The following is a 26,025-nucleotide window of genomic DNA, read 5'->3' on the forward strand; positions in this document are numbered from 1 at the left end:
CCCCTCCCGGAGATCCGAATGGGGGACTATTCCGGAATCTTTTGCCAAAGGAGAGATCATCATGACACTTCTTCAATTACAGGCCACATGTCCTGTGGATACACGTTACGTGTCTTTAATGCAGTGGTTTCCATTGCCTTCTGCATCCTCATGTCGCTGATCATTGCTAATTCTTTCGCCTTTAGGGGCAATTTCCCACCCCTAGGACAAAAGAGTGCCCTGAACCTCTATCCGCTCCTCCGCCCTCTCTGACAAGGCCGTTGGCAGAATGAGGCTGACTTCTTATGCCGGAAGTCTTCGGCCGCCAATGTTGATTATTTATCAAAATTTAGGCAGTGGTGGGGATCGAACCCGGGATCGAAGACGTTTTAATTATGAATCAAAGACGCTACCTCCTTTACAAAAGGAGAAATCTCCTTGGAGAAATTCATAATGTATATGATCAGCTGCTAAGATCACCAGAGATATGTTCAACTATCTCGTCAATAAATTGGAAACGAGTATTTCCTCTGTGACGAAGAACTTTCAACAGCCGATAAGTGTGGAAGAAAGGCTAATGGAAAAGAATAAGTGGCTAAGGTAAATATGGAAGAATGAGTGACGTTTCCCAGAAGGTCTTACTTGTGACATTTGAAATGATTCAGCTACAGTCCTCTCAATTGTTTTGTGGCCAAAGTCTTTACATTGGATTGAAAGTGTATATTTAAGGTCTTGCTGAAGTACTTGATCTTTGAGTATATCACTCACATTAAATTCCTAATAAAACACGATGAATAACTATGAAATCTTTGAGTGTTGGGAACGTAATTCTTCAACACTCAATGTTAACACGAAGCATTTCAATTAATCTAAATAAAGCAAATAAAATTTTTGAAAAGAAAGTCAAATGTTTTGTGAAATGATTTGTTTGAAAGAAAGAAATGAAACATATTAGAAATATATTTTACGCACCTTATTTGCTGCATATGATTTTGAGCATCATTCGAAGACACATCAAATGTTGATCTGATCTATTTTATTTCCTTTAGATAAATCATTTGACAAAAGATGTGACTGATTTCTTTAATTTTTTTTATATTAAGTTTTATTCAGAAATTATGATCTTATTGACACTTCATTTGTCTTCCTAGAGTCTTCTGTTCTCGAAATTCCTAAATTTAGAACCTGTTTCGAATGAAGCGTTGACGACAGTTGAATATCTCTCCAATGTATCTTTTTATGTGTAAAATAATTGGGTCTTGAAGATATGAACTTCTGGACTATTTGCTTATATAGCAGCAGCTGTTAGTGAAATATTTCAATTTTTCCTCAATTCACTAATTACGTTTTCCTCAATTATCCTTATTGCTTTCAAGCAAATGATTTTTTTCCACAACTTGAAAATTCGGACAAAATCGCATTGCGCATATTGTAGGGAGTCGTGATTTCTCTCCGCTGAAACATTTGAACAAAACGTTTCTAGTGTTAATCATACGAGAAAATACGTCCTCTTTGTGTGTTGTCATTTGCATAAAACTTCTTTTTGATATCTTGAACCGTTTATTAAATATGACGATCTTTGCGACCACATGATTCCCGACGCATAGGAAAGGATTTAGGTTCGCCGCGATTGACCAGTCCGCGTGTATGACAACAAATATTTCTCTAGCATGAAAAAGACGTTTCATTCCGCTCTCTACTTAATTATAGTTACGATATGAGGGCTAAATTTCATATGCAATAATATATTTCCAAAAATGAACTGGACGCATACTCTAAGCAGTGAGTTTTACTTTTGCGCATTTTTCAAAACGTTTTGCAGTAATTTACTTAGTTTCACGCAGCACTGTAGCTATGGCGAATGACGAAAGTAAATTCTGTTCTAATCTAGCTAAGACATCAGGCTATAAGACGTAGAAAAATCAAATTTTTTCACACGATAGTTTCCTTAAAATCGGGTGATAAGCATTACTTAGTAGCCGGCGGGTCCAACTTAGAGCTTTGCTTGGAGAACTCATAGCTACGAGTATTGCTCTCAAACTCGCGCGTGCTGCAGCGATAAGACTCAAAAGTCGCAAGTTTTAGCAGATGACTGGCAGTGTCAAGGTCGTCGCTCATCTACGACACTTCCGTAACGATGCCTGCGGTTGTGTTTTGGCATCAGAAGTCGTCGCCCGCTACCAGTAGCTTCTGTCGCTTACGTAGGACGTGGCCTAAGGGTTGGCCAGACACAGTTCTCTGTCGTCACCCCATTGAACGGCTACAAAAGATACAGAACAGGGCGCTCCGAAGAGCCCTACACACACCACCGCTTTTCCCGACGGAAGACCTACCCATAGCGGCAGACATCGAAAAACTACGCACGCGATTTCGCACCCTGGCGGAGCAGTTCTACGCCAACGCGGAAAGATCGCCAAATGAACTAATAAACACACTAGGTCAGTACAACAACGTACCAGACAGGTACAAAAGAACCAAATCATTACTCTTCGAGTAAAACAAAAGAACACACAGAAACCATTACTCTCCAAGAAATAGAGAGGAACTCACAACACTCTACAAAAGAAAAGCACATACACAAACTCCCCAACCAATCGAAGGAAGTGAGACAAAAACCTTCATCGAAAACAACCTCGAAAGACAGAGAAAGAAATTAGAGTGAGACCCCACCCCCGTTATCCCCTGGCTGGAATATGTGTACCCCAACTGTTTGCATGTAGCGTTATTCGTGTTGAAGTGAACGAAAGCTTTCTAAATGTTCTACAATTGTTTACTGTAACTGAGCTGGGTACCTACTCAGTAGTCACCTTGTGCGACGTGATAAGCTACCTGAAAACCACATCCACACTGACCGGCAAACTTTTCCTTGTCCTTAATCCAACGGGTACATTTGATCTGTTGCCGGCACTCCTCTCCCTGCTCTGAGAGCGGGACACTTTTCTAAAATTATAATTGGCATTCGAAATGTGCCCATACAAGCATCTCAGCACTAGAAATGTTATATTGCAGTTTGGCTTGAAATGTTCAGGTATACACTAGTTTAAGCTATACCCTGGTACGAAGTTACACGGGACAGATCCCGACATAAAACAGGTTTTACACCCTCGGTATACTTAAACGAATAAACAGGATACACAGAGGTGGTATGCTATAAAAATCCTGTTATAACACAGTAAGAACAATAAATCTCCATTCGTACACTCATGAGATATTACCAGTTCAATACATATTAAAGAATGTATTCATTTAATACTAAAATATTATTTTGTATGTTGTGAAAGAATTGTTGCAAAATCTGCGGACAAGGATCTGAATGTAGTTAAAATCTTCTGGGTTATTAGGCCGAGACATGTTTCTTCTAAAATGTTCGTCGGTTCGACCTGTCTGCTAGGATCTTCCTCAGGATATTTTGGTGTCCACTACTGCTAGAACACTGTCAGAGACGAGTGTAGCGTCCATTTATAAAGGGGGAGTTTTCTGGCGTTCGTGCTGGAGAAGTGATAGTATTGATTAAAATTCATATGGCTACCATTGGTGGGCCATAGTCATAGGCTAATATTCCCGCTCTGATGCAGACGAAGAGGCGTTGGTAGCTCATCTGTAGATACCATTGGCTGTCCATCGTCAATGGATAGAAAGGAACTATTCCACACTTATGCTGGAGAAGGGTTATTGGTTGAAATGCCTGCTACCGCTGTTGGTTGGTCGTCATTAGTGGCTAGATTCGAAACGGACTGAGCAAGAGAGGAGGAATGCTTACCCAAACTATTATTGGCCGCCGATATGAATTGCAGCGCGTTGTTTATGCCGCTCACACACCGCGGCCGCGTATTTACCTCCTCGATGGCGGGGAGCCACGATGCCGGAAGCCTATAGCCGTCCTCTCTATTGAAATTAGATGCATTCTTAGAAATTTCAACCGCTTCTCGGACCTTTCGGAACTGTGGCTCTGACATCGATTTTCATAAAGTCCGTTTACTGGCTAAAGAAACAAACATGTTCTATATTTCGCTGTGTGATAGATGGCGCTGTAATAGTCACAAACGTATAAGTACGTGGTATCATGTAACATTCCGCCAGTACGGACGGTATTTGCTTCGTGATACATTACCCGTCTTAAAATGGACCGTTTACCAGTTGCGGAAAAGGTCGATAACGTGTTGATGTATGGCTATTGTGATCAAAATGCCCAACCGGTGTGTGCTATGTATGCTGCTCGGTATCCTGGACGACATCGTCCAAGTGTCCGGGCCGTTCGCCGGATAGTTACGTTATTTAAGGAAACAGGAAGTGTTCAGCCACATATGAAACGTCAACCACGACCTGCAACAAATGATGCCCAAGTAGGTGTTTTAGCTGCTGTCGCGGCTAACCCGCACATCAGTAGCTGACAAATTGCGCGAGAATCGGGAATCACACAAACATCGATGTAGAGAATGCTACATCAACATCGATTGCACCCGTACCATATCTCTATGCACCAGGAATTGCATGGCGACGACTTTGAACGTCGTGTACAGTTCTGCCACTGGGCACAAGAAAAATTATGGGACGATGACAGATTTTTTGCACGCGTTCTATTTAGCGACGAAGCGTCATTCACCAACAGCGGTAATGTAAACCGGCATAATTTGCACTATTGGGCAACGGAAAATCCACGATGGCTGCGACAAGTGGAACCTTCAGCGACCATGGCGGGTTAATTTATGGTGCGGCATTATGGGAGGAAGGATAATTGGCCCCCATTTTATCGATGGCAGTCTAAATGGTGCAATGTGTGCTGATTTCATACGTAATATTCTACCCATGTTACTACAAGATGTTTCACTGCATGACAGAATGGGAATGTACTTCCAACATGATGGATGTCCGGCACATAGCTCGCGTGCGGTTGAAGCGGTAGTGAATAGCATATTTCATGACAGGTGGATTGGTCGTCGAAGCACCATACCATGGCCCGCACGTTCACCGGATCTCACGTCTCCGGATTTCTTTCTGTGGGGAAAGTTGAAGGATATTTGCTATCGTGATCCACCGACAACGCCTGACAACATGCGTCAGCGCATTGTCAATGCTGGTGCAAACATAGCGGAAGGCGAACTACTCGCTGTTGAGAGGAATGTCGTTACACGTATTGCCAAATGCATTGAGGTTGACGGACATCATTTTGAGCATTTATTGCATTAATGTGGTATTTACAGGTAATCACGCTGTAACAGCATGCGTTCTCAGAAATGATATGTTCACAAAGGTACATGTATCACATTGGAACAACCGAAATAAAATGTTCAAACGTACCTACGTTCTGTATTTTAATATAAAAAACTTCGTCTAAAATTATGAGCCATATTTTTGTGACTATTACAGCGCCATCTATCACAAAGCGAAGAAAGTGGTCCAGCTAAAACATTCATATTTCTTTACGTATTACACAAATATGTAATAAAAAGGGGGGTTCCTATTTTAAAAAAACGCAGCTAATATCCGTTTGACGTATGGCAGCGCCGTCTAGCGCGCCAACCTTAGCGTCATCTGGTTTCCCCCTTCAAGCTAGACAAGTTTCGTTCTTTGTAGTTTCTTCGTTTGACGCTTATTTCGTGAGATATTAGACCCGGTCACGATCAATGGACCACCCTCTATAAGTTTTTGGTATTTAGTTCTTTGGGCCGGCCGGCGTGGTCGAGCGGTTCTAGGCGCTACAGTCTGGAACCGCACGACCGCTACGGTCGCAGGTTCGAATCCTGCGTGGGGCATGGGTGTGTGTGATGTCCTTAGGTTAGTTAGGTTTCAGTAGTTCTATGTTATAGGGGACTGATGACCTCAGAAGTCAAGTCCCATAGTACTCAGAGCCATTTGAACCATTTAGGTCTTTGGTATTATAGACAGATAAAATAGTGCTCAGTGTTATTGCTCAATCTCTCAGTCTTACGCCTACATGTCGTATTTTTTTGCGCATCCACAAGTATGACGAAATAGTACTGATCGTCTAGGGGCGACTTTATGATAGTTACAAGTCTTCCATCTCAAGAGGTTGTAACGCCGGAAATGCATATCCTCCTATTTCCATCTATTGTACTATAAATTTGTTTTCCTTATTTTTGTTACCTAAATATATGACATTTCTGTGTCTTTACATATTGTAAATCTTTTACTATTTGTATATATATATTAATGCATATATGTCGATGTATAATTGGTTTGTTTCGTAAATATTATTTGTATTTTTACGCTGGGTGTTGCCTAGGGAAAACTGCTATCGAACGATTACATCGATAGGTCGTGTGAAGAATCTAAGTGTGTAGGATTTTGGTAGTGTGAACTGTGTCGCGTGGAGCGCGGGCAGAGAGAGTCTGGCTGGAGTAGCGAGTGGAGTAGGTGTGTTGTGTGAAGCTCCCGCGAGTTGCCGCGTTTTCGGGGTTTGGCAGCATGTAATTGCGCTCGACTTGCGATGATAGTTTCTGACATGGTGTCGCGGACGGGAAGCATTAGCTGGCGCACATCAAGAGCCCGTTTCGTCTGGTGACCGTGTCGAGAAGAAGGCGCGCCAACATCCAGCTTCTGCAACAGCGACGGCCGACAATGAGTGACTGTCGCCACCTCCTCGATCGATGGCTTCAAACCTTCAATCAACCAACAAGGAAGACAGGAAGCACGTGAAGTTTAGAACTGTATGGCAGACCTCAGCTTTTCAAACTTTTAAAATTGTTGCAGCACAAAATTAGAGCAACTTAGCATGAACGTTTGTTGCTCATTGTCCCAATTGCATTACCAAGCAGGGTCCCTTCCTTTTCCGGAATGAACGCGAGTGTCGTTGAAATTCAAACGCCAGCATCATTCCACTTCACTACTTTAATTTCAAAGTTCAGTTAAAGTATTCGTAGCTGGCTACAATATTCAGATTACACAAGCACAAATTAAGAGTGCGAGTTTTGTTACCGTATTTTAGCTTACCTGTGACTGCAGCTCAGCTTGGTACGTACTAAATTTTACTATTGTTAAATGTTCAGAATCATTTAATTCAAGTTCAAAGTTGAATCTCTTATTTCTAAATTGCGTAGATTCAAGTAGTTTTTGAAATGATTGTTGAAGTAGTCCAAGACTAACCGTATTTTACTGAATTTCGATGTGCTTCAGAAAGAAAGCTCACTATTAACTTCAGTCACTAAATTAACTTTCGATTTTCCGGTTTTATTAATTCTCTTGCTAAATTAAGTCAGAGTGTAGCGAAATTTATTACTTCTGACAAACTTTCAGTTTTCACACTACACTTGTCAACCTTCAGTTGCCACGCTTCTACTGCTAATTATATGTGTAATAATCTTTCTTTTTCAGTTACTATAGTAATTGTCCTTAGGACTGGCGATCATAATTTCCCCCAAATCTCAAATATCTAATTACCGCTAGTTGATTGTTAACGTAACGGCCGCACATTACTTTCTTTATTAACTTTACCCTTTTTCAAAATTAATTTCCACCAGTTTCATTAGCATTTTTTCTTTCATTTAGATGTAACCCTTTCCTCCCTCTTTACCGACAAATTAACCTCGGTGACGATTGCTTTTCACAAATTTCCATTAGGTACACGCGGTTTAATTTTTCACTGTCATTAAGGTCGATAAGTGAGGGAGAGGTTACAAGGTAACCCTCGCGGTCGTTCTCCAGCTACTTTTCAGCAAAGACGCACCCGCTAGGCAACAGCCGCAACTGAGACCTGTTACACGTTCCATTTCAGCGCTGGAGACGGGGTCAACAGCCATTTCTGGCGAGCACAACCTCCGTATCACCTGACGCGGTCGCCACTCTGCTCGCAGCAGGCACTCGACTCGGCGGGAGGCTTCATTAATGGCACAGTGGTGGGCGTAGCCGCGCGTGCTGCGGCGTTGCGTCGCGGGGCGAGGCGCGGCGCGGCGTGCAGTCGCTTTCGCTGCCTGTTGTCTGGCTGCGGGCTCGCAGGAAGGCAGGCGCAGAGCAGTAAACAAGAGCCGGGCTGAGCCGCCGCCAGGAATATCCAAGCGACGCTGCCAAGTAGGAGGGAAAGGGGTGGGGGGTGGCAGGAGGGAGGGCAGCTGCTGCGAGCCACGCTTTGTGCGTCGCGGCCGCGATGCCTCGGCGAGGCACCGGCCCCTTCCAGCTGCGGAATAGCTGGCACATGCATGAGGTAATCCGGAACACATTTGTACACCTTATCTGTAGCCTCGTACCGGTTCTGTCGGATTCACCCTATTCCCACATGCGACGAGAGGAAGTGTCAGTGGAATTGCTAACATGATGCGTAGCCTACATAAACCTACATAAACAAAATCGCCCTGTCAAGGTGCCGCCATATTCGAAGCCAACAGGATATTTAGCATCAATGTTTTGCAACGTCCTGTTGAGGGATAATACTAGCCAACTGCTAGCGTGGAATCATACAGTTTTGTTTCTTATACAATAACATTTGCCAGCCATGATTTTTCATTTGCTGCCTGAGCAACGTGTTTCGGGAAATAGCAGCCAATATGAAGTTGCATTTATGGTGTACTGTGACATCTCAAGCCATTAGAACATCAGTTTCGGCCGCGCGGAACTAGCCGAGCGGTCTTACTCGCTGTAATCATGGACTGTGCGGCTGGTCCCGGCGGAGGTTCGAGTCCTCCCTCGGGCATGGGTATGTGTGTTTGTCCTTAGGATAATTTAGATTAAGTAGTGTGTAAGCTTAGGGACTGATGACCTTAGCAGTTAAGTCCCATAAGATTTCACACACACAACATCAGTTTCACTGCAGCTATGTTACAGTATATTAAGCAATGTTTGATAGACGAATCGGAGCTGGCGCCCAGCAAATTCTGTGAATCGCTTAATATCTTTTGCAAAAGATTTTAATCGGGCCGAAATTAATGCTCAGCTAATGCCACAGATAAAGCACGACGAGGAATGAACCTCACCGATCTCGTGGAACCGACGCATGAAATTGGATGCCACATCAGTCATTCAGATTCGTTGATGAGCAGACCAATATTGAACAGCTCTGTTGTTGTTGTAGTGTAGGGGAGGGTCGTTGGTTTAAATGATGAGCTAGCTCCTGCCTTACATTTTACGACACTGCATTAGCAATGTTGTCGAGGATATGCCAGGTCGACTCATTTTACAGGATCTCCTTAACATCCGGTATTCCAAGCTGAGTCAGTTGTTACGTAGCAACAGACGCTTCCTCGTACACAGGAGACACCCAAGTATTGAGTTGTGGCGTACCTTCTTCTCTTTCTGATTCAAGTGCAGGTGCTTGGCCGATGGGCCATAAGGTGTGGCACACATGGAGCATCCACTATTTTCGGCAATATATGGTCGCTTCTTCGAAAGGTGCTTGCCCATAGCTCGAGCAAGTCAACAGTCGGATTTCGTTCCTTGAGGTCGCCCCTACTTGAGTTGGTATCTTGTTCCAGGGCTGGGAGAGCCTCTTAACAATGGACGAATTAGAAAGGCGAAGCTGTAAGGCCGCCCGTTTCTCGTCTTCGAAGCAGCACTACTCCATCTCGATCAACACTACCGCCGGCCGTTGGTCAAGAATCGCGCCAAAATGTGAGCAGATTCTCCACATGAGGCAAGTCCACTTCGACATTACCTTCCTTTTCTGCCTAGTCCATAGTCTAGACTCTGGATAGGCCCTTTATAAATTACGCCTTGACTAGCTGTGGAAGAGCAACGTGTATGTGTGTGTGTGTGTGTGTGTGTGTGTGCTCGCGTTTGAGCTTGTGTGTGTGAGTGAGCATGCACTCCAATATACGAGCATTGTTTCATTTACTTAAGGCACCCTTTGCCGATAGGTAAATCCCACTTGTAATATAGTGAAAATGGTTCTCATAGGCCTGTTCCAATTACATTCCCCCTCTCAAGGCATTATTATAATATAAATTTGACTCGGTTTGTGTCGAAAAGTACAGGACGCGGTCCCCTAAAACAAGCAGCAAAGAAGTCAAAATTGCTGTGAAAAGCAGAAGCGATGTTTATTGCCATCAAAACATCCTAGAAGATTATTCTTCCCAGATTCCACAATCATTTCCTCCTCAATGGTAATCAAAATTATTTGACGACTAATATGAGAATTATTCAAAAACGGCTTTTAAATATTGAAACCTTAAAATAAAAACGTTGTTCATAATGTAAGTTTGCTCCACTTCTATTTGGATATCTAATTGCAATATTAGTTACTTTGACTTTTTTTTAATTACGTAATTGCCGGCCAGGGTGGCCGAGCGGTTCTAGGCGCTACAGTCTGGAACCGCACGACCGTCACGGTCGCAGGTTAGAATCCTGCCTCGGGCATGGATGTGTGTGATGTCCTTAGGTTAGATAGGTTTAAGTAGTTCTAAGTTATAGGGGACTGATGGCCACACCAGTTAAGTCCCATAGTGCTCAAAGTCATCTGAATCTTTTTTTTTTTAATTGCGTAATTCAGACACATCGCATCGGCTATTTGAGAGGATAAATAAACATGTCAGTAGCTCACTCGATTGATCTCGTTGAATACTTTCGTTTGGCAGGAGGATCTTTTCTTCGGTTTATTTACACTGCTGGCCATTAAAATTGCACACCGAAGATGACGTGCTACAGTCGCAAAATTTAACCAACAGGAAGAAGATGCTGTGATATGCTAATGATTAGCTTTTCAGAGCATTCACACAAGGTTGGAGCCGGTGGCGACACCTACAACGATATGACATGAGCAAAGTTTCCAACCGATTTCTCTTACACAAACAGCAGTTGAGAGGCGTTGCCTGGTGAAACGTTGTTGTGATGCCTCATGTAAGGAGGAGAAATGCGTACCATAACGTTTCCGACTTCGATAAAGGCCTATCGCGATTGCGGTTTATCGTATCGCGACATTGCTACTCGCGTTGGTCGAGATCCAATGACTGTTAGCAGAATATGGGATCGGTGGGTTTAGGAGTGTAGTACGGAATGCCGTGCTGGATCCCAACGGCCTCGTATCACTAGCAATAGAGATGACAGGCTCCTTACCCGCATGGCTGTAACGGATCGTGCAGCCACGTATCGATCCTTGAGTCAACAGATGGGAACGTTTGCAAGACAACGACCATCTGCACGAATAGTTCGACGACGTTTGCAGCAGCATGGACTATCAGCTCGGAAACCTTGGCTGCGATTACCCTTGACGCTGCATCACAGACAGTAGTGCCTGCGATTGTGTACTCAACGACGATCCCGGGTGCACGAATAGCTAAACGTCATTTTTTCGGATGAATCCAGGTTCTGTTTACAGCATCATAATGGTCGCATCCGTGTCTAGCGACATCGCGGTGAACGCACATTGGAAGCGTGTATTCGTCATCGCCATACTGGCGTATCACCCGGCGTGATGTTGTGGGTGCCATTGGTTACATGTCTCGGTCACCTCTAGTTCGCACTGACGGCACTTCGAATGGTGGACGTTACATTTCAAATGTGTCACGACCCGTGGCACTTCCCTTCATTCTATCCCTTCGAAACCGTACATTTCAGCAGGGTAATGCACGACCGCATGTTGCAGCTCCTGTACGGGCCTTTCTGGATACAGAAAATGTTCGACTGCTGCCCTGGCCAGCACATTCTCCAGATCTCTTACCAATTGAAAACGTCTGGTCAATGGTGGCCGAGCAACAGCAACTGGCTCGTCACAATACGGCAGTCACTACTCTTGATGAACAGTGGTATCGTGTGGAAGCTGCATGGGTAGCTGTAGCGGTACACGCCATCAAAGCTCTGTTTGACTCAATGCCCAGGCGTATCAAGGCCGTTATTACGGCCAGAGGTGGTTGTTCTGGGTACTGATTTCTCAGGATCTATGCACCCAAATTGCGCGAAAATGTAATCACATGTCGGTTCTAGTGTAATATATTTGTCCAATATATACCCGTTTATCATCTGCATTTCCTCTTGGTGTAGCAATTTTAATGGCCAGTAGAGTAGAAATGTAGCGAGTGGTCGCGTTCTGATCAGGAAATTGAGCAAAGAGTGAGGGTGAGTGGTCCAGTGCACGCCTGGAGTCGTGAGTCATACAGCATTATGTATAAGAACATTTATCGGTCAAGCAAAGTTTGCAAAGAGCTGCAGGCGGCAGCCGAGCATGAGCACACGTGCCGCAAAGCAATGCTGATGCCTCGTTAGCGAGTCTTGACACTACCGCCGCTGCAGGTCAGCGTCATGGCTGCGTGCTGGGCTTGAAGAGGAAGGCGCTGCCCACTCGAACACACTGCGATAGCCCACTGCTGCTACCATCCCAGCACTCTCGAAAACAGCCCATCGTGCACTCCGATGGAGACTACCGACTGTGGTCAACGATGCTGTTTGTCGTGAAGACTTGGTTCGGGCAACGCACCATGGATCGAACAACGTGCAGCAGATGCTCAAGAATCGGCCAGGGGGCCATGTTGACGCGCCTCGCCTGGTCGTTACGAAGATGGCTGCTCCCTGATTATCTGAAATGACCCAGCAGTGGAGGAGGATTGTCTGCTTATCACTCTTCTCATCCACAATAACCCAGTAGGAGGCAGTAGCAGACCTTGGCTGCGACATACATCGAGTTGGCTGCGTCTCAGTGTTGAAGTTGTAACAACAACGACTCTGTCCTATTGTACATATAATATTTTTTTCTTATGATTTTTCGATATACTAGTGTAATTGATGTTCTGATTTCTTTTTTTTTTTTTTTTTGTTCATGCCATTGTGTTAAGAACACTGTAAACAAGTTTCAATGTGAATATTAATGTTTATGTCAAATGCCAAGCCATATTGTAATAGAATTGAAATGTACCAAATGTTGAAACTGTTGTAAGATGTTTAAAATTGTAATTGTGCGTCTGGTCCATACGTAGGCAATGTGTTAGGATATGTAGAATGCAAAACCTCGGGTGAATACCCGGCCTGTCAGGGAGCGGTAAAAGGTGGATGGCAGGAGAGCGCGGGGAAATGCACGCGGGCACTGCACGGCACAACAGGCTCAGCAGTAGTAGTTGGAGTTTGGCATTGGTTTGAGCAACACCTTCTGGAGCGAGGAGGCTCTCCTGGAAGACGTAGTTTCACTGAGCCTCGGGTATGCTGTTCCAACGCCCACACAGCTTGGCAATATTTCATAGGCACTAAATGGAAAAGTATTGCGGCGCTAAGAAGAATTAAAGTGCCGATACGTCAAGAGCCATAGCTGTGGTTGTATGTGTGCTCTGTGCCTCGCCATCTCACCGCCCGCCAACCGCCGCATCGATACAAGCAGGTTGAAACTTTTAGTACTGTATTCCTATGGACCATAGAGTGAACTGTTCAATAATAACCTAAATTTTACCAGAACTTTCCCCTCATTTAATTATCCTCAGAACTAACCTTGACAGGGTCCTTTCCAAATGTTGTGCAATTCGAGTGTCCCGAAATGAAAAATTAAATTTTGTGTTAATAATAATTACTTGCAGACCTAGTTATGTTAGAATGGTGTTTAAGGAACTGTTTTCTTAATGAACCAGTAAATGAATAACGAAGGTCTAACGAAGTTGAAAGGTATCTTTAATATTGATATAGTAATGACGTTTAATTATTTCGAGACAGATATAATGGTATTTAAATGAGAAGTAAATAAGATAAAAAGAGTAGTAACTCATATACTGGAAATCTTGAATGCATGATAATTTCAGTAATCAATTTTTTTAATATAGTGATCATAACAGTTTCAGGGTCCCCCCCCCCCTTTTATTCATTTGAATTCTGAAGTGTTCCACATTGGTTTGACCAGCAAAAGTTAAAGTCAATATATAAGTCAAAATTTATCAGTGTTTATCTTTAACAAAATTGACATTTTGTGTGTGGCTCGAAAGTGCTATTTCTAGGGTAACCTATGCCCGATTTTAATCAAATCAATAGACAGTACGAAGCTTTGTAGTATACATTATAGTGTAGTGTTATGTATTCATGGTTTTTCCATATCAGTACAGAACGTGAAACTACCAGTTCAATAGATTTTCTGGTTCTAAGATTTTACTATATTACGCAGTGTTACTACGTGTTGTTTTGCATGAATATAAATCAACTTGTACAGGGAAGAAACTCAGTTAATGCCTAATTAGGCTGGCGACCGTATTATTATCAAGTTGGTATCATCTTCCGTGTTGCTTTTGGTACATACTGACGTGTAATTGCATTTTGAACTTACTTGACGGATCATTGTTATTACAGAGTGGATGTAAGTCTGATTTGCCACCATTCAGGTACACGCGGTCAATATCTATACGAAAATCCTGTCTCGTAAGGTGAACCCCGCTCACTTACCATAGTACAGGCTTTAATGAGTATTGTGTGCCCCACGCGCACGTTACAAAGTCAGCTAGCAAGAAGCAAACTGGCCATCACCGATCAGTTTGTCATGGTTTCACTGAAACTCTGTCATTCTCTCTGGCTCTAATGACGTGATCAGAATGGGAGCATGACAGAAGGTGGTCTTGAGCAACAGAAGCCTCTCTTTTTAAGGAGTCGAGCCTGCGTCTATGACGTAATGGCTCTGGTTGCATGAGTTTGTTTCTCCCCATTTGTCAGACCCGTCAGCACTCCTTACCTCGCTTTGGTAATTTCAATAACGATTTTGGTTCACTGAGCTCAGTCCTTTCTGTCCACGTTTGACTTCGAATTGGTGTTTCGCCGGTGAAGTGACATGGTGTTACTCTGCGGTCTCTGTTACGTGGTGCTTGCGTTTCTGTGTACCCTGTTCCGAGGTTTTGCAGCATCGGTGGTACGCTGTGTTGACATAGCGATCTTCATACTAGCTCAGCGCTAACCTTCTTTGCTCAGGGCTCGCCTGTTCCAGTTTTAATAAGATTTAAGCCTCTCAAATACTCTAATACAGTATCATCATTATTACACTTACTGCAGAAAGCCTTTACTTGCTCCTTTTCAATTCACCAACTAATTGAATATTTCACTTCCGTGGTCGGTCTATACAACAAAATAATTGTCTCCATGAGTTGATTTAATTGTGTGTATAGTACTCTGCTGTAGATTTAGTGACTTATGCTCTATTTGTATAAATGTGTATCTCGTTTACTGTCTTTTTGTCAACTGCTAACGACAATCGTGACGTCTTGCTAGCATACTGGCAAATGTGATAGACATACGACACACTGGACTCGCATTCTGAGGACGACGGTTCAATCCCGCTTCCGGCCATGCTGATTTACGTTTTCCGCGATTTCCCTATATAGCTTCAGGCAAATGCCGGGATGGTTACTTTTAAAGGGCACCGCCGACTTCCTTCCCCGTCCTTTCCTAATCCGATGAGACCGATGGCCTCGCTGTTTGGTCTCCTCCACCAAACAACCCAATCCAACCCAACGTGCAACGAGCAAATGAACAGCTGCTTGCTGAAACCAAAACAAGTCACCTTGGAGCTCCTTTCAGTCTGTCAAATCACGCTATGCTTTCATTGCCAGGCTGTTGACATTCAGTTTGTAAAACAAACTAAAACAAAAAAATATTGGACAGTGGTTCCTCATCTTAGATGCATCCATCCACATCACACATATCAACCGTGCAGCAGGCCGTGCCTTGTTCTGCTCCTATGGGTATCAAGTGTCCACTTGATGCCTCCCCTGTCGTACGAAAGTAGCTGTGAGCTGCTACGCTCAAGATGGCTCTAACCATGTCCAGCACGTATATGTTTCCAATGCTGTTATTTGGCCAGTCTCTAGCCATAGTTCCTTGGAACAGTGTGTACTTATAAAAATACTTCTTAAAAACGGAATCCTCGCAGTTTAAAAGTTTCCGTTTTTTGTCATTCACATTCCCTCAGACACCGCAGTATGTAAAAATGTGTATGGAATAGGTCACGCCTGAAACGGTATAAGAAATGACTGCGAAATCCTACACATGGAAAAGAAACGATGGAAATTTGATTTGCTTGACGAATTAGAGGCAAATATTCATGAGAAATATCTTAACAATATAACTATTGCGCAAATGAATGACAACAGAACGAATTTTTTAACAGCTTCTGGATTTTTTTCAAATGCAGATTAATAGCTGTAAATATTTAGAGTTTCACGGAAGTAAAAGCTGGAGACTGGGCCAATATAGTTTTGAAATAATTGGTACAGTCACATCAATATGACCACCGCCTGTGTTCGAAGTAAAAGTGCAATTACCACTCAACCAGGTGACATCACCAGCGTTGGAGGTATATGAAGCACGTCGCGGAACGTGTAAAACGATACAGTCGTAGACGTTATGCGGAAACAAAGCGATTTACGCGATGTCCAAAAGAGCTTTACTATTGCCTTTCGGAACAAGAGTGGAAGCATTTCCGAAACGGCTGGGTTTGTAAACTGTTCCTGTGCTGTCATGGTTCAAGTATCTAACATTCTGCGTGGTGTCTGTTCTAAGTCGTGTCTCCCTACCACTTTCGCGCAACGACGCTCTGAGCGTGTTTTTTAGGGAATTGACTAGTTTGAACCTGGGACCTGTTGCTGGTAAGGAGACGCCAGACCACACATGACATGAAGACTTCAGAAGAGTTCAGTGAGACTAGCGATGATATAATCAAATACTTAATGATTACAGCGTCAGATCCACTGCACTCCCTGTAAAATAATCTTAATACTAACTAAATTTAGTGGAAGGGGTTCAAGGCTTTCCTGTTTTTAGTTAGCTGGTAAAATAACGTCGAAAAAGCAATTAAGTTTACCATTGGAAATTTTATTCTACTCACAAAACATTCTTTATAAATAGCACGATTGATAAAAGGAAATATTTTAATACAGGATGATAAAAACCAACTGCGTTCAACAAAAATGTGAACGAATATTCCCTGAATGGGTTTCCAAGTTCTACAATGGATCAAAGGATGACCTGTGCCATATCACATCTATAATCTAGGTTTAAATGAAGTTTCACAAAAGAGAAAACTATTAAAATGGTCTACAGTGACCCTCAATTATCTTTAATTGCTTATCTAACTTGTCGTAAATTACAGTGGCTGATGTGGCTTCTCGATAATTATATAACAGAAAAATCATCGCGTTTCAGATGTGAACACCATGAGATTTAATTGACGATCGACACTAGTATTACAAAAAAGGGGGTGTAACAGATGAGAATTCTACAGTTCGGAGTGGAGCTTTATGCGCTGTTATGCGGCATCGCGTGCGTTCATTACCTTGTCATTGGTTAGGCAGCTTCAGGGGGCGGCGGGCGGCGCAGCTCCATACAGCTCGCCGTCTCGGAAGCAACACTGTCCTAACTTCTCCTTACTACAATTTACCGAAGTTGGTTTAAAAAAAGCTATCTGGCTGTGTTTTCAACTGAACAATCAGTGTCTCAATGTAAACATTAAGCTCCGCCTACAACATTATGTCTATCCAATGAGAAACGTTATACTTTTCGTGGTGGGGCAATGTTTTTAACGTTTGCAACGTAACAGAGGCGCAAAAAAGCCTCACGCTAAAACTTTCAGCTGGTGTGGCCCTTTTAGTGTTATCGTAAGATCTACAGGGTGTTACAAAAAGGTACGGCCAAGCTTTCAGGAAACATTCCTCACACACAAACAAAGAAAAGATGTTATGTGGGCATGTTTCCGGGAACGCTTAATTTCCATGTTAGAGCTAATTTTAGTTTCGTCAGTATGTACTGTACTTCCTCGTTTCACCGCCAGTTGGCCCAATTGAAGGAAGGTAATGTTGACTTCGGTGCTTGTTTTGACATGCGACTCATTGCTCTACAGTACGAGCATCAAGCACATCAGTACGTAGCATCAACAGGTTAGTGTTGTGTTCATCACGAACGTGGTTTTGCAGTCAGTGCAATGTTTACAAATGCGGAGTTGGCAGATGCCCATTTGATGTATGGATTAGCACGGGGCAATAGCCATGGCGCGGTACGTTTGTATCGAGACAGATTTCCAGAATGAAGTTGTCCCGACAGGAAGACGTTCGAAGCTATTGATCGGCGTCTTAGGGAGCACGGAACATTCCAGCCTATGACTCGCGCCTGGGGAAGACCTAGAACAACGAGAACACCTGCAATGGACGGGGAAATTCTTCGTGCAGTTGACGATAACCCTAATATCAGCGACGGAGAAGTTACTGCTGTACAAGGTAACGTTGACCACGTTACTGTATGGAGAGTGCTACGGGAGAACCAGTTGTTTCCGTACCATGTACAGCGTGTGCAGGCACTATCAGCAGCTGATTGGCCTCCAAGAGGACACTTCTGAGAATGGTTCATCCAACAATGTGTCAATCCTCATTTCAGTGCAAATGTTCTCTTTACGGATGAGGCTTCATTCCAACGTGATCAAATCGTAAATTTTCACAATCAACATGTGTGGGCTGACGAGAATCCGCACGCAATTGTACAATCACGTCATCAACACAGATTTTCGGTGAACGTTTGGGCAGGCATTGTTGGTGATGTCTTGATTGAGCCACATTTTTTTCCACCTACGCTCAATGGAGCACGTTATCATGATTTCATACTGGATACTCTACTTGTGTTGCTAGAACATGTGCCTTTACAAGTACGACACAACATGTGGTTCATGCACGATGGAGCTCCTGTACATTTCAGTCGAAGTTTTCGTACGATTCTCAACAACAGATTCGTTGACTGATGGATTGGTAGAGGCGGACCAATTCCATGGCCTCCACGCTCTCCTAACCTCAACCTTCTTGAGTTTAAATTATGGGTGCATTTGAAATCTCTTGTCTACGCAACCCCGGTACGAAATGTAGAGTCTCTTCGTGCTCCTATTGTGGACGGCTGTGATACAATACGCCATTCTCCAGGGCTGCATCAGCGCATCAGGGATTCTATACGACGGAGGGTGGATGCATGTATCCTCGCTAACGGAGGACATATTGAACATTTCCTGTAACAAAGTGTTTGAAGTCACGCTGGTACGTTCTGTTGCTGTGTGTTTCCATTCCATGATTAATGTGATTTGAAGAGAAGTAATAAAATGAGCTCTAACATGGAAAGTAAGCGATTCCGGACACATGTCCACATAACATATTTTCTTTCTTTGTGTGTGAGGAATGTTTCCTGAAAGTTTGGCCGTACCTTTCTGTAACACCCTGTATACAGTTCTTTTAACATGGGCTGGGGGGTGGTCCTGGTGGTTGGCTGGCACGTGGGTGTCCGCCTCTTATCGCAGGGCCTTCTAGTTTAACACGGTTCTGCTCTCGGCTTCTGTTCTCGTTTCTCTCCTCAGAACTGCGTCTGTTTCACAGCGGGAAGGTATGACATGCATTTAGGCATTCTTGTGTTAGTCTGTGGTATTCCATTTGCTCACTGGTTGATCGTATTACTTTGGTTAATTTAATGTCACGATTTATTCGGAGCTATGTGACATACTGCTGGATTTGCTTATCATGTCAGGGTTTTCATGGAAGGTGTTGGATTTGCCTGACACCTTACAAGTATACCGTACATGGAAAAATGGGGTTACCCAAAATAGGCGCCGAGGCAGTTGTTGTGCACCACGGGACATAGATGTCAGGGGTGGTATTTGAAGTGGATGGATAAAAGGAGGTCTCGCAGTACCTTATGTGTATTATTTTATTTTATTTGTGTCATTCATTAAATAAAATAAAATAACAAACTGAGTTTCAGTAATCTGATAACAAGAGCATTGTCTCTGTCGAAATGCGTAACTGAATTTTGATCAAGTAGGGCAGAGGTTTGCAGCTTGAACCAGCATATTCCTTTAACCAGTTTCATATCCCTGATCTTTACTCTCCAATTTCAGTCTTTATCGTACCAAAAATTATCTATAACGATGCGAGTGTAGACTGCTGTTGTTAAAGGAGCAAGCAGCAGTTATTTCAGTTTCCTACATATATCCTTTTTTCACCTACAACTTCTGTTTTTAATTCAATATTATTCCAACTATCTACGCAGAAATAAAATTAAACTTAAATGGTTTATTATTGCAACACATATTTATTTTATAAGTATGCTGCGAATTTTCCGGCCATTTTATTATTTTAGTTTGTGTTAGCCATTGTATGGCCTAAGGTACACCTTGTAATAGACATGTACAATATGGGTCAAGAGATTAACAATATAGAAATGCTATATAGTATTAAGTTAACCTGTGGCTTTTAAATTTTACTGATATGTATTTTAAGCCCATTTTGATAAATAGAAAAATTAGTTCTGTTTGTATGTATTTGACATTCAGTTTATTAGCTCTCAATTTATATGCAGTTAAGTCTATTCGTAATATATAACTTGTCCACTTATTTCAAGCTGTGGCTCATTATACACACTTTGTACAGTGTAATGTTTCTGGCTTATTCAGCCATCATATTAGGCTCCAGGAAGCTATTCCCAGGGCAGTGGAGATGCAAGAAGCATAGAGATGAAGCAATGTGGGATGAGGTACAGGTGACAGATGTTAGATTCGGTACCATTCCCGTGAGAAAGACCACCTGCATAATGCTACTGCTCTGTGATTGGTTGCTGTGTTCGGCGGTAGGGCGCCAAAACGTTAAACTTTAGTTGCTATTATTACTTAAACCTGTCATCCAAATTACTTCATTTTTTTAAATAAACATCTCTCAACAGCCAGCTATTTCAAAATTATTAAAATCAAAGTATTACTAAAACAAAAGACTGACAATATTACTGCCGATGCAATTCGGTGGCGTTCGGGTCACGCCTTGCTGGCTTGGCGCGCGAAGTGTCTCGGGCAGTCCAGTCTCTCCAGTTCTGACCGTTCCAGTAGACAGACATGTTGTCTGTTATAGCAGTATTTGATTCATGTAATTTTATTCTCCAGTTCTGACGGTTCCAGTAGATAGACATGTTGTCTGTGGCAGGATGTATTTCATGTTTTTAGCCAGATATAATGACTGTGGAAAGATATGTTCAGTACGTTGTGATCAAGAATAGTTTCTCGTGACTATATCAATAAAAACGCGAGTGGCATCCCAAATGAGTTATAGTTTATTCGTAGCAGCAGTTCCTTGCAAAGTTAATTTCAGCCTCAAGAAAACGAATCCACGACCTGCGTGCCGTTTTCTGCGCTGGGGACATCATCATCATGAAGACAGCAGGTTAGTGAAGTGTAAAAGAACTTATGTATTCCACACAAGGCAGTGGAAACAACTAGGCACCTTACGTGTACTGCATGCACAGTAAAAATGTGCTCAGTGATACGTCATCTGCAGTAATACAGAGGAGGTGAAGAAGGATGAAAGTATTAACACTGTCACACTTTCATTCCTTTTTTCTTGCCGTAACAGCACTTAGAAAAATTATATTTACGATGCAGCCTTCTGATGAACTGATTATATTAAATTGTAATTCATGTGATGGGAAATGATGGCTGTGTACAAAATATTAGTTGACTCTTCCATAGAAGTTAACAGCAACTAGGCACTTTTTACAATGCTTTTTATTTATTTAAATAGCGCCGTCACTGGTTTCGAACTGACAGGTTCATCTTCAGATGACTTGTTGACTTCTTACATTAGCTTTTGCGTTTTATTTTCATAGTTTAGGACGCAGACAATGGAGACTGTTCTCACATTAAACAGAGATGCATTTTGTTTCTGGTCAAGATGCTGAAAGTAATAGTTCCAGGAGAGCTTTCCTATGTCTTCCCTATCATCAGAACCAATCATTTGAAATTTTCCGTGCAATTACGTTTCCTTGCACTGGAAAGTAACGGCACGGATTTTTCATCGCCACCACCACTCCAATGATATGTTATAAACTGGGAAAACAAAAGGCGAAAGGTGATGTAAAACGTGCACTAGCCGTATGAAGATGAACCTCTCGGTTCGAAACCGTTAACGGCGCTATTTAAATAAATTAATAGTATTGTAAAAAGTGTCTGGTAGCTGTTATCTTCTATCTAAGAGTCAACCTATGTCAATTACAGTGTCTGCTATGAGAGTCCCTATTAAAGCGGTTGAATGCAAATTGTTATTACCGATTAAGTATAAAAACTGATACCTCACGTTGGAATAAAGGATAATATTAAGACTTTCACCATGATCTAAATGTAAGGTAACCCTCGAAATTCCAGGGGTGGACTTTATCGCGAAAAATATCGTATTCATATTTTCAGGTTCAGGACAAATTGGTTCAAATGGCTCTGAGCACTACGGGACTTAACTGCCGCGGTCATCAGTCCCCAAGAACTTAGAACTACTTAAACCTAACTAACCTAAGGACATCACACACATCCATGCCCGAGGCAGAATTCGAACCTGCGACCGTAGCGGGCTCGCGGTTCCAGACTGTAGCGCCTAGAACCACTCGGCCACTCCGGCCGGCCAGGCTCAGGACATTTCCTACACATCTGTATAACTTAAGACAGCGTGCTCCGAACGAAAATGAACGATAGTTAACGTAATTTGCGTATTTTACAGTTTTTTTTGGTAGTGTTCGTAAAATACCCCTTCACTCGATGTTCACTACACGGAAAATATGTTGGTGTTGCTAAGTCTGTGCCAAATGATATATTATTAACGTTCTTTACCCTAGTAATAAATCATTATCTACTTAAAAAGTAAAAGTAAAACACATTTAACAAAATCTGTTTGTTTTCTTAGTCTTTTTTTGGGTGGGCATAAAGTACCCCTTCCCCCCACCCCCTGCCCACCATCGGAAATAATGCATTAAGGAAAATCAGTTGGTGTTGCTAGGGTTAATATACTGTCCCTTCCGATTCGTGGTTTGGACACAGCTGTCATACCCGCTACGTGTGACAATGTAGGAGTAACCGAGAAGAGACGTGAAAACTGGGAATCCTGGTTAACCCACCAGTTAACCGCATCCCTAACCGACTCGGCGAGCTTAATTCCGGCTACCGTAGAGCAAACATCACGACGCCTTCCGTAATGCGGTTCGCCTGCCTTCAGACCCTCGCGTGGCTTTTTTCGTCGCGTCGCTACGCAGCGCAACAGCATGGCCATTAGTGCCTCGCTTGCGGTCGCGCCGCGGGCTCTGCTCTTTCAGCATCGGACGAAACTCGCACTCCTAACGCGCCTCTGTCACGGGGACCTGGCGAGATTCCTGCTTTTAAGTCGCGACGTCCCGTCGCGAGGCCTTTGTAAGCCTTGCCGAAACAAAGGGGGGCGCGTAATGGGGCGATCTTCTTCCTTCGTAATGACGTCTCCAAAGAAATGACATCCGGGTGAACGCATTAAAAATTCCGCTGAAGTTTTACCGTCGCCTTGGTACGAATAGTTGATGAGAGAACTTGGAAAAACCGGTAGGAAATAATGAGGGGGAATATTGTGCGTTTATCCTATTAGGCTTGAGTCCCTGCGGCTACATTTGCTCAGAGCACGACAGTAGCTGTTTAATTATGTTTTAAATGGGGTCTGGATATACAACGTTGTTTTTTTTTTGTGCTACACTGAATCTTACTAATTCTGTGACGAAATCAGTTTATCGACTGATTACCTTAAACGGGCATTTTATAACGTCAGTCCCAATTAAATCAACCCTTTTCGAGAAAGCTCAGCTCTTAAGGTCGGGCGTACAAAAAGTTTCACATCAGTTTTTATATGTCTGCTGATGGTGGAGAACGCCACAGGGGAAAATTTGCTGTTAAGAAAACGACGCAACACGAAGGAATTATCCGAATGGTACGGAAATTGGTACAGATAAACATGTACAGACAAATTAATGATAACAATTTAAGAAAATTGGATGATTTATCCAAAAGAAAGAGCTTCACAAATTGATGAAGTCAAAACTCGTTGGTCCACCTGGGGCCCTATTTCAAGCAGTTATTCGTCGAGGCGCTGGTAGAGTTGTTGGACTGTATAGCTGGCGACAGTCAGGTTGGTATCGTACTGGTGTTCAGGATATCACCAAACTCGTCTGCGGTCTGGAATCTCATTGACTGGAGTAGAATTGTCTTCAGGAATGATTCTCAGGCATCGGTGGTATACCAACTGACTGTCTCCCGCCATACGGCTCCACAACCAGGACTGATGGTCTGAGGGTGGCATTTCTTTACATAGCAGATCCACTTTGGTTGTCATCCACGACAGCCTTACATCATTTTGTTACCCTTTATGGTAAACCGTTTTCACCTTACATTTCAACAAGATAATGCTCGCCCGTACACGACGAGAGTTGCTACTGCTCCACTTTGGGCTTGCGAAGCCCTGCCTTGACCAACAAGTTCGCTGGATGTCTCCCCAGTTGAGAACGTTTGTAGCATTATGGGCAGGACCATTCTACCATCTCCGGATACTGAAGATCTAACGCGCCAGTTTGACTGAATTTGCCGCGATATTCCTCAGGAGGACACCCAACAACTCTATCAGTCAATGTGAAGCCGAATAACTGCGTGCATATGGACCAGAGGTGGACCAATGAGTTACTGACTTGCACAGTTAGTGAAACTCTTTCTCTTCAGTAAATGACCCAATTTTTCTGAAATTCTGGTCATTGACTGTACATGTACATCACATCCACCTATATCCATCCCATTTGGATAATTCCTTCGTGGTGCGTCGTTGTTTGTGTCTTAGCGTGTGTAAGTAGTTGGGTTCGCCGGAGTCAGTGTCCTGACAAGAGGAAGATCTCAGACACTGCCGGCCGATTTGACCCGTATTTGACAGGTCGCTTGTGTTTCTTCGATTTACTGTCAATTCACGTTCCGTACCCATTAGGCAGTTCATTCCATTGAACAGGTCCTGTAATTCTTCTTAACTTTCGCTGAGGATAGCAATGTCAACAGCGAATCTTATCATTAATATCCTTTCACCTTGAATTTTAATTGCGCTCTACAACCTTTTTATTTCCATCAATGCTTCTTCGATGCGTGCATTGAACAGAGAGGCGTAAGACTATATCTCGTGTTACATCCTTTTTATTCAGAGCACTTCGTTGTTGGTCTTCCGCTCTTATCGTTCTCTCTTTACTCTTGTACGCATTGTACATTATCCCTGTTCCCTATAACTTACCCCTGTTTTTCTCAGTACGTTGGTACTTACGGGCGTTCAACGCCGAGGTTATTAGCGTATTTTTCTCAGAATTTCAACCATCTTGCACCTTTTCCTTTGTTAAGATCTTTTTCCGGGTAGCCAAATCGTATGAACGTGTGTGATTTTTCTTTAGTCTTACTTAATCGCAACGTCAGAGCTACCGTGCCATTGCATTTTCTAAAGCCAAATGGATCAATGTTCTTTTCCATTCTTTCGTACATCGTTCTTGTCAGGAACATAGATGCATGAGCTGTTAAGCGGATAGTGGGGTGATTCTCGAACTTGTCAGAAGTTAGATGGAGTATCGCCGGACTCATACAGTCTACCTACCAATGTGAATACTCGTTTTATTGCTACTTACCCCAGTGACGTTAGAAATTCTGATGGAATAGTGTTTATCCTTTCTACTAAGGAATGTTAACTCGTAGCATGTTTTGACGCACCCATCGGCCAAGAAATATTTATGGTCTACCGATAATGACTTCACTCGGTAAAGAATTTACGTGATCATTGACTGTTATAGGCACAGTGATCGCTAATCTAACACAGCAGGAGATGACATGATCTGAGAATTACTTTCGCTCCACTCTCTAGGATCGCCGGCCGCTGTGGTCGAGTGGTTCTAGGCGCTTCATTCCGGAACTGCGCTGCTGCTACGGTCGCAAGTTTGAATCCCGCCTCAGGCATGGATGTGTGTGATGTCGTTAGGTTTAAGTACTTCTAAGTCCAGGGGCTGATGACCTCAGATGTTAAGTCCCATAGTTCTTAGCGCCATTGTTGAGCTCTAGGAGCTAACTGACATTTAAGAAAGGTTTGCTTGTGTAGTGTGACAGATACTTTCGTTCCACTAACTACGACTTAAGGGGTGTTTAAGAATGGTTTGCATGAAAAGAATGGGCTGCTACAGAAACAATTATTAATGGTTGGAAGTCTCAGACGAGAGGATTATCCCAGCAGTTTCTTCGACGCACTTCCCAGGCGTGCAGAATCACCAATTTGTTCAGTTGGCTGTGTCGAGCGTCCGTATAATATGGAAAACATTGATGACAGAACGACTCCAAATAACGCGAGAGACATACCA

The sequence above is a fragment of the Schistocerca cancellata genome, chromosome 2, assembly GCF_023864275.1.
Source record: "Schistocerca cancellata isolate TAMUIC-IGC-003103 chromosome 2, iqSchCanc2.1, whole genome shotgun sequence".
NCBI classification, from domain to species: domain Eukaryota; kingdom Metazoa; phylum Arthropoda; class Insecta; order Orthoptera; family Acrididae; genus Schistocerca; species Schistocerca cancellata.